The sequence below is a fragment of the Sciurus vulgaris genome (genome assembly GCF_902686455.1).
Source record: "Sciurus vulgaris genome assembly, chromosome: 10".
Taxonomy (NCBI): Eukaryota; Metazoa; Chordata; class Mammalia; order Rodentia; family Sciuridae; genus Sciurus; species Sciurus vulgaris.
This window is the reverse complement of record NC_136470.1, coordinates 1,368,962-1,379,366: the sequence shown is the minus strand read 5'-3', so window position 1 is coordinate 1,379,366 and position 10,405 is coordinate 1,368,962.

Genomic DNA, 10,405 nt, shown 5'->3' with positions numbered 1-10,405 from the left:
TGGTTCAAATGTAAGGTCTCCTCCACCCACGTGGGCAGTGTGCAAAGTACTACTTTCTGACCCAGAAGGCACCTTTGGCCTCTGTATACCCTGTTCTCCAATGTTCAGGGCACTATGTCAAAGACTGACAGATACAGAGAAGAATCTCCAATAAAGGAATTTTATTTAGGAATAAGTAGAATTTTGATCCAAGACAGGCACAGGTCAAGGTGGCCTTTGATACCTCAGGGGACAGGGAAGGTTGTAGGTCTTACCAGGACAGAGAAGCCCACACAAATGTGTGAGGGAGCTGGCCAGCTCCTGTCAGTGAGTGGCTGCAGCTCCTGTAACAGCTGGCCCGAGGGTCATGGCTGGCAGTTCCACCAACAGTTCCTGAGGAGAAAACAGCCCTAAGCGGGGGTCAGACTGGCCAATGGGGCAGTCTCTGAGACAATCATTGGCAACCCCAACAGTGGGGTGGGAGGACATTTGTAAATGTTAACCAACACACGACTGCATTCCGAACCTGCCATTGTGCAGTGGTGTTTTAGAGCATAACTCAGTCTCCCTGTCACTGGATGGGGGTCTGGGAGGCCTCCCTAAAGGAGACAGCGATCTCAGCTCGGCACTGGCAGGTTCTTGATGTACAAAGTGGAAAGGAATTTCAGGATGCACTAAAAGAGGCCAAGCAGAGACGTATTCAGGAACTTGGGCAGCAGAGCAGGACAGGCACTCCCGGGGAGAGGGAGTATGGGCCGCCTCAAGTGAGACGCACTCTGGGGTCTCAGGCTTATTCTTGAAGAAAACTGCAGACAGTGAACTAGTGAACATGAGAAGTGCTGGGCTCGTGTCAGCCTCGTGAGCTCGAGTCTTCAGGTCATGGAGCACAGAAGAGGCCACAGGGTCTGGTTCTTCTCAGGTTCTTTGCTGATTAATTGTACCCATGATGAGTTTTAACCATATCTCTATATAGGCTTTTTTTTTTTTTTTAATGTCGATGGACCTTTATTTTTATTTATTTATATGCGGTGCTGAGACTCAAACCCAGTGCCTCACATATGCTAGGCAAGCGCTCTGCCACTGGCCTCAACCCCGGCCCTATAGGCTTTTTTTTTAAAGTAGCCTAAAAATGCATCGGGTGCCTGCACTCATAACCAGACTGACAGTACTCTGAGGCCTATTGCACCTTTACAGGATTTAGGCCTGGAGGAGAAACAGGCCTAAGGAGTAACCGTGAGCGTGTTCATGGAGTTTCTGAAGTTGGAGTAGAGGTGCGACCGTCAGGGAGGGCATGGTAAGCAGCAGAGAGTGAACACCGGGAGGAGAAGCCCTCAGCCACCAAGAGTGTGGCATGTGCCCTCCCCCCCTCAGTCACCATCTTATCAGCCAGCGCACCCTCCTGTGGCTCTCCAAGGACAAACGGCATAAGCAGGAGCCGCAGTCACAGGTCCCCAGGCCTAGCTGGCCTCCCACGGGGGCTGTGCACCCCCTGCTCATCGCCACCTGCTCTCAGAGCCACTCACGCTATCACAGTGGCGGGATGACGGATGAGGTGCACTGATGGGAAGGACGTGACAGCTGACGCCTCTTCCTTAAGGTGCTCCCAGCAACAGAGAAAGCCTTTTGAATCTATCTGAGCCAATTAGCACCCAACACCAGCCCACCCCTGCCACCGTTCCCAGGAATAAAGCCAGCCGTCGATTTGTCCCAGGAGCCGCACGCTCCCGGGTCAGCACAGCGCCTCCCTTCAGCTCCAAGAAGCAGTCCCTCCAGAGACTGGTTCCCTCACAGCTGACCGTCACCCCATTCTTCTGATGAAAGAGCCCACGAGCTGGGAGCAGAGGGACCCTTCCTTCCCCATTTGTCTCCTTTCTATCTATCATTTCTTCTATTCTACCTCAGTGGAACAACTCAGTAATGCAGAAGTTTAAAAAAAAAATGAACTTGGTAATTATAATCCGAGTGCCTGTTTATCACCCGGGGTCAAGATTTAGGAAAGGAGCAAGATGCCCAATGTGCCCACATGTCTGGAGCACCCAGGTACAGCCTTGGTGTCAAAGAGCGGCCAGCTTGTGGGAATGAGCCCAGGGGCATGCGACAGAAGGCACAGGCAGAGAACTCTAGAGAGGCAGGAGGATATGGGAGCAGTCTGGGATTCAAGCGCATGTTTTTCCAAGAGAAAAGATGGTTAAGAACTAAGACTGATCCAATTTCAGTGACATTGGCTTGGGAGAAATAGTAGCTGCGCCCCAGAGCCACAGAGAGGGCCTTCTACAGGACACAACAGCCACTAGGCCGAGGCCAAAGCCTCGTTGTCATGGAACTCCAGGGACTGCGTGCACTGGGGTGCCCTGTACCTACCTGGCATTGTGCACAGGGGGTACCTGCTGGGGATTTTCACCCACATTTTGATTTGGTATTGAGGTGACTGTGCTAGTTTTTTCATTATTTTGAGTACATTCCTTGGTTGGTTAAAGAATTACTTCCAGAGAAGTTCCATTTAAAAAGCTAACTGCTTCCTGAGTCTTAGCATGGTCACCCCCCCAGGGTCTTCAACACTGCCAGGGGCAAAGAGCCTATTTGGGTCTGAGACTCTGGACACCTGGAGGGGAGCCAGCAAGGGGTGGGGAATGGTGTGGGCGGCCTTAGGCCAGCAGGGGCTGGTAGGGCTCCAGGTTAAAGGGAGGCAGGAGGGAGGGGAGGGAGCTATACTCCAGCCAGAGCCCAGTGTCCTTGGTTGGATAAGCAAGAATGCAGGATGTGCCCCCCTGGAAAGTGGATGACGGTGGTCAGCAGCAGCTGCTTCCTTGGTGGGTTTTTCTTTCTTCTTTTTTGGTGAGGGTAGGATACTAGGGATGTGTTGTCAGACGAGGGTTGGCCTCTCGGGAAGGAGGGAGTGCGACGGTGCCCCTCAACTGAGGCACCCAGAGCCAGGTTCTGTGATGCAGATTCAATTTATTCAGGAAGTGCAATAGTTGATATATGGAGTGAGAACCAATCATATTAATGAGATAGCCAGGCCACTGTTCAGGTTACATGTTTACAATACCATACTACAGGGAAGAGCAGACTTCTACTGGGGACCAGGAAGGCCCAAGAGGCATTGTGTCATCACAGAGTGTTCTCATGTGACATGAAGAGAGCCCAGTGTTCTGTGCTCAAGCCCAGTCCATACCTTGGATCTATGCCTGGTACACCCCAGGATTCTCCTCACTTTCCCCCTTTTTCTTTTTTGCCATCATAACCTGAGTTAACACGACCTGTCCAGTCTCAATTTTTGAAGTTCTGTTACAAAGGCAGTGAATACATAGAAATGATATTACAATGCCAGCAAGAGAAAGGCCAATTAATGCAATATTTACAGGATCAAATATGGAGGTGATTTTGTTCCATAATCGTGTGAAGAAAGAAGCATTTAGTACAAGTTGGGCTCAGATTTCCTTGATTGACATGATTGCATGACCTAGTTTGAGCATTAAGTTTTGAAACTGGGCATTCCAAGGACCCCTTAAATATGTACTTAATTCTTGCCTCCATTTAGTCACATTGTCAAGTGTTGCCATAGTTTCACAAACATAGGGTACTGTGGGATTACATTGTAAACACATTGTCATTTGCATGATGTCCATTTTTTTTCATTTGTAAGATCAATTTGTTGCTGCAAATTTAGGATACCCCCTTGTATTAGTGTATTAGTTTGGTGTTGAAGAGAGAAGGCTTCACTGACTCTGGTAGCCTGTGCATTTAGCACTGGGGCATTAGCGCCAGTCAGTACTAAGGCTATCGTGGCAGCAGTTGAAGCAGCTAAAGCAGCGATGATGATACTTGCAAGCAATGCAATAAGTCCAAAATCTCTTTTAGCATGTATTAACTGTACATTTTTAGTAAGAACTATTGGTTGGATAGTATGAGTATCATTTGATATAGCCCAAATGTAAGGAGGTACTCTAGCTAACAATGCAGTTGAAAACCCAGGAGACCAACAATTGGTCAGGAAGCACTGTGTAGAATCATGACAATATATAGACATATTGGTGGTTTGATTAGAGACAATGAAATAAAAAGGATGCTGCAAACAGAGAAGTGCATTAAACATTTGTGAAGATGTTGATGAGGAGGTGCTGAAGTGGCAGGAATGCCTATGGAAGTATTAGAAGTTAAAATACAAGGCAGGACTTCTGCATCTAAGCCTAATGGCATCACCATGGATGGATTGGGGATCCCAATAATTGTTGCAGCAGTGCGGTGAGAGGTGGCAGTGATAATAGCACTCATTACTAAAAATAAAGTGGATGGGGAAGTATTACCTTCAGGAGCTATTTTTTGAGCCTCCTGAGCTACCCTTTTTAATCCCCCCCCCCCAAGTTACTGGAAGTGCACGGTGACCTCTTTTCTTTCTTCATTTTTCTTGTGTGTTTGATGGTTTTCCTTATCTGGCTTAGGAGCCCTCTCTGTACTCAAGGCGGAGTCTCTTCAGTTCCTCCATCAGGGTGTGCAAACATCTTTTCTTGTTGCCCTCCATGAGAAGTAGTGGGCTTGACCAATCTGGCTGGTATCCAAATTGGCGTAGATACACCTTCTGGGAAAACACAAGCAAAACCTCTTCCCTGAGTTAGTAAAGGGTGTGGTCCATTAAGGCAATTTGATAGGGGGGTCTTTCCAATACACCAATGTCAGAGGAGTGTTACTGGGAAAGGAACACCAATGCTTCATGGCTGGTGAAATACCGTGGTCATCAAAGGTTAGGAAATTCAGTGTGAACAGAATGTGATTTAGTGTGTATGACAGGGGCAAGGGTTTTCCCTCTTTTCCCCATTTTTCTTTTTGTAGCTGAGTTTTTATAGTATGGTGTGTTCTTTCTACAATTCCTCGTCCTTGTGAATTGTATAGGATTCCTATAATTACCTTGATATTCCAAGTAGATGCCCAACTTTTGAATTTGTTTGAGGTGTATGTAGGTCCATTGTCTGTTTTGATGGCCCAATTTGGGGGCAGTTGTTTATATTCCTGGTGGTCAGAGTGGAATGCCCCCCTCTGCAAGTTTACATACTTGAGACATTAACTGCTGCAAACCAAGAACTAGGGCAAGGGATTCCTTCAAGAGGACCTCATTGACCTGAACCCTCATGAGTCTCTTGTTGAAAATGGACCACAAACATTTAAGGACTGCAAATATTATAAGGAAGAGTATACAGGCTAATCCTAACACTGTAGTAGGATTCAGTATATTAAGCAGGTTCTATTTAATGTTGATAACACAGAACTCTCCCAGGAGGGAGAAGAAGACCACAGCTGATGTTCTAAAGTCCCAAGAAGCAAGCGCACCTCACATCCTTTATAGGTTAAGGTCTCTTTTGTTCTCCAGTTTTTTTTTTTTTTTTTTTTTTTTATTTCTCCTTCTTGCTTGTGGGATTAGGTTTAGAAGTGAATGGGCAGAAGAAGGACCAATGAGATTCAGCCAGGTAAATCTAATAACCAATGGGCTCTGCAAATGCTTGACATTACATTCCCCCAGGGACAGTCTCCAACTTCTAGAGGCACATGGTTTTCATGGCCTCCATTGCCTCAATTTGACTGATCTCCTATTTCTACACTAACTGCCTGTCCCCAATTTGGACTTCATTTTCTGCTTTTGCTTTAGGAATTCCTTACTGCTGTAAGGATAGGAGGTGATGAGCACTCTGGCTGCTTCGAGCTGGAAGGGGGCAGTGTGGGGCAAGCAGTTTGGAGTTCCCTTTTAAAAATTGGGTCAATCAAGGGGTCCAAGGTAGAAGTTTGGTTGGGGAAGAGCAGGTTGTAAAGTCATCTGGGGGTGAGTGCTTCTATGAGAGAATAAAAAAAGACATGAGTACTGAAATGAGATTAATACAAAATAAATGTTGCAGAATCAGGAACATGTCAATGAATATCATGAAGATGACAGAAGTCAATAATCCTTCACTAGGAGGTAGAAGAGCTGAGAAATTGTTCCCATAATAAGGCCTAACAAAGTCTGGAAAGTACAAGGCCTTTGTGTGGGAACCTTGACACTGCCCAAGTTATCAGGAATGTAAATACAACATGTAAACTTTAATATTATTGATGTCCCCAGAAAATATAGCTAAGCTACTTGATGTCATTTGATTTTTGTAAAATATCCTTTTATTGGTATAATCTGTGTTTAGTAGATATCTCTATATTTCTGTTATTTAGGGCTAGATAATCATACAAGCAAACATAGATTAAGCCTACCTGTGTAGCTTAGGGAGGTCTGTAGGCCTTAAATTGACTAAAAATTTCTGACTCTGGCCATTTCTCTTGATAATTATTAGGCACATTTGTCTAAGAATCTCTCTTTTGTAGCTTCCAGTCTTTACTTATTGTAGCATGCTAACACAAGTGTATTATTTAAATTGCATTTAATTATTGCTTCTTTTAGACTATGTAATGCAGTACAATACGTTAACAGTTGTTGTTTAACCATAATTGTATAAACCCTAATTTTCAAGAGTAATTGTTCTAAAGAATAAAACAGACATGATGTTAAGAGTAAATTATTGTTTCTAAGAAATCCTTGTCATTTTAACATATAGATTGAACTTTGGTTTATATCAGTACATTAGTATTTGACCTTAGGAAAAATCTTAAGTAGGTTTAACTGATTGTTTCACATACATATAACTAACTTTGTTACACACAAACATGTTGAAATTTGCCCTTTACTTACACATAGATTGTCTTAGCACTTGCTTAGACCCTCATGTTTACCACATAAGCATTTTCTTACCCAGAAACACTTTGTTGTTTATAGTACTCTAATGGAAACACAGTTAAAATTTTGGAGCCCTTTGTATATAGAATTGTACCTGTAAGGACTTAACTCTTGGTTACATAGTGTTTAGTGATAACACAAAGCAATCTTTAAACCCTTTTCATCCACCAATCTTTGAAAACACCAATAACATTTAAGTATGTTACCCCCTGGAATTTAAGGAGTTAAGAGTACTCAATGTTATTTAATAATTAGCATTTTAACTTTGCAAGTTAATCAGATGTTTCTAACAAACATATTTGAGTAATCTCACATATGTTAAGTCTAATTTACTTATTCTACTGTAAAACCAAGATATCAGACAAGAGTATTGAGCAGTATTTGCTGGCTCTTTCCTGTTGAAGAAAAGTCCTAGAATCAATTGATATTAGACATTTATAAACATTAACATTTTATTAGTCTGACCACCTACAGACTTGAGAGTTAATTTCAAAGACATTTTACTCTTATTAGTTTACCCAATTTAAATCAAACCTTTTTAAATCACATGAATTTAAAATATGTGGATCCATTTTTAAAATTTTAATTTTATTCATGTCAATTTTGTCAGATACATACATAGACAACACATTAGACAAAAACATATACATATAACACAAAAGCAAAGGTCTTGTAACATTTATCTCCATTGCAATGTAACAGATGTTCAAAAAAAACTCTAGAGTTGAATAAAAATAGAACTGATCAGAAAATCATTAACCCGGGTATGTTGGATCAAAATTGTGAGCTCAAAAATATTGCACTTAAGAAAAACAAAATAAAACAAGAATCCTAGAAGAAAAAATGATAACCATTAATTATAACATAAAAGACTGAGGAAGAGGAAAGCAGAGAGAAGGGGTGAGATGAAGGGGTGAAATGAAGTGGTGGTAGAGAGAAAGTGATTTATTTCCTCCTTTGCTAGGGATTTGTTTTAAAGCTCGCAGAGCACATAAGTGCACTTGATCTAAATACTGAGGTGGGCCCTGCGCCTGAACAGCTGGTGAAGCATAGATTCCTTCTCCCTGTAAACAGTCAGCATTTAACTGTACTCCTGCCCTATTTTTCCTTTCAGCCTGTTTCTCACATTGATCATAGAACCCTGCTCTCCATAGGAGGCACTCACCAGACCCCAATATCATAGGACACAAATCTTTCCAGTCCTTGGGAGTGTTAAGATCCAGACTAAAATTCTCTATTAACTGAGTAGCATAAGGGGAATGAAGACCATCTTCTTGAACTGCCTTCCTAATAGTAGTAACTGTCTTTTGTTCATGAGGATACCAATGCAAAGGCCACTGTGCTGTTCTATTGAGATTTATGGGAAGTGCTTGTAAAGGAGTCCCCCAATTACAATCCCTAGTTTGACATAAATCATTAAAATGTGGCCCACAAGGGCTATTATTTGAATATGCTGGAGGAGCAGAAACAGATTCTTCAGCTACCCACGATGGTTCCTTACTGTCACTTGATGGTAATGTAACACTCTGACCACAAGATGACAATACAGGATAAAGCTGACTAGGCCGTGGCTGTGGATGATCCTCATTCTCCTTATCTCTGAATTCCTGTGGTTTTTCTAGCTCTTGTTTTTCCCTGTTTTCTACTGTTTGCCTGGTGATTGGCATTTATAATTTTGTCTTCCTTTTCACTGTTCTCACGCTCTACTTGAGCAGCCAGAATATCTTGTAAGTCTAAGTGCTTTTCCTCAGGGATCCCCCTAAGGCATGCTAAAAGAGCAGTAACAATTGGATAAAAAGTGAGATGGTAAGTTTTACCCTCCTGTATTTCTTTTCTATGGGCTAAATGTACAACCCTCTCCCATGACTTAGGATCCCATATTTTATCCAATGCCACCCATGGGGTGCAATTTATAACATTGTCCCATATATTTATAGCCTCATTTTCTGAGGCTTTTACTTGCCTACTCCTTAACAGCGCATGTAAAGCTCGCACCTGGGTAACTGTAACCGAAGGCGGTAGATTCCCCATAAGGAGGTCACTCACCCAGCAGCTCTGTGGGCTTTGTCTTCCTCTGAGGCTCCACGTTGGTTGCCAAAATGTTGTCAAATGTGGGTTGGCCTCTCCGGAAGGAGGGAGTGCGACCGTGCCCCTCAACTCAGACACCAGGTGACACAGGCTCCATTTGTTCAGGAAGTGCAGTAGTTTATATGTGGAGTGAGGACCAGCCGTCTTAATGGGACAGCCAGGCCACTGCTCAGGTCACATGTTCACAATACCGTCCTGCAGGGAAGAGCAGACTTCTACTGGGGACAGGAAGGCCGAGAGGCACCGGGTCATCTCAGAGTGTGCTCATGTGACGTGAAGAGAGCCCAGTGTCCTGTGCTCAAGCCCAGTTCACACCTTGGATCCTCGCCTGGTACCCCCAGGATTCTCCTTGGGGATGGGGCTCAGGGGCACTCGACCCCCCACCACATCCCCACCCACCCTATTTCGTATTTCATTTAGAGACAGGGTCTCACTGAGTTGCTTAGCACCTTGCTTTTGCTGAGGCTGCTTTGAGCTCTCAGTTCCCTGTCAGCCTCTTGGTGGGTTTGGAGCTGGCTCACACCTCGTGGGGCCTGCGGGGCGTCCCTTGGGAGCAGCCAGCCTCTCTGAGTCCTCGTGGGGTCAGGCCCCCCCTTTTTTAAAATGTGACCTTTTTTTAAATATGTTTTTTAGTTGTAGCCATCACAATACTTCATTTTATTTATTTCCATGTGGTGCTGAGGATTGAACCTAGTGCCTCACACTACCACTGAGCCCCAGCCCCAGCCCCTAAGGCAGGAAATGTCATCTGTGCAAGTTCACACAGGCACAAAGACACGGGGCTGGATGAGAACCCCGGGGCTCACCCCTTCCTGCGTGTCAGCCCGTGACCGTGCTGCTGGCTGTTATTGCCAGAGACACCTTTGGGCTCAGTCCCAGGTCACAGCAGGTTGCGGGGGCAATCGCATCTCAGCCCGAGTCTTGAAGGTCGTTGGAACCACGGCAGAGGCCCAGGGTGAGGGCGGGTCCCAGGAGTGGTGGGCTGCCCTCACCCAGGCAGGCACAGGTCGCGTGGATGCTGCACCTGGGGAAGAGGACGCAGGTGGAACACAGCAGCAGGCCGGGGCCCGCTCAAGATGCGGAGGCCAGACCGGGCAGCGCCGGTCCTTGAAAGGACCAGGGGCTGCAGATGCATCCTCCAGCTGGCTCAGATCTGCTTCCATCCCAGAGCCTCTTCGGAGTAGGGGGCAGTGAGGCCACTGGCGGGTCTGGGAGGCACCGGGGTGCTGAGGCTGACCACTGAGAGCGGGGCTGCAGCAGAGCTGTGGAACGGAGGCCCTGCCTGCCGTGGCGTGAGCCCATCTGGTGCCGCTGCAGCGGGGCTGGGGAGGGGACCACGGGCCGGAGGGGAGTTTGGGGAGGTGTCGCCGCCTCTGCCACCTCCGCCTCTGCCACCTTCGCCTCTGCCACCTCCGCACCCTCCCACGGTGGAGGGAGTGGGGCTCCCAGAAAGCAGCCGGCCTGGGGACATGCCCAGCCCCAGCCTTCACAGGGCAGGGAGGCAAGTCCGGCCCACAGGCCACGTCGTCAGAAAATGGCTCAAATTCATTCTATTTTTTTTTTTTTTTTTTTACATTTTAGATAAAA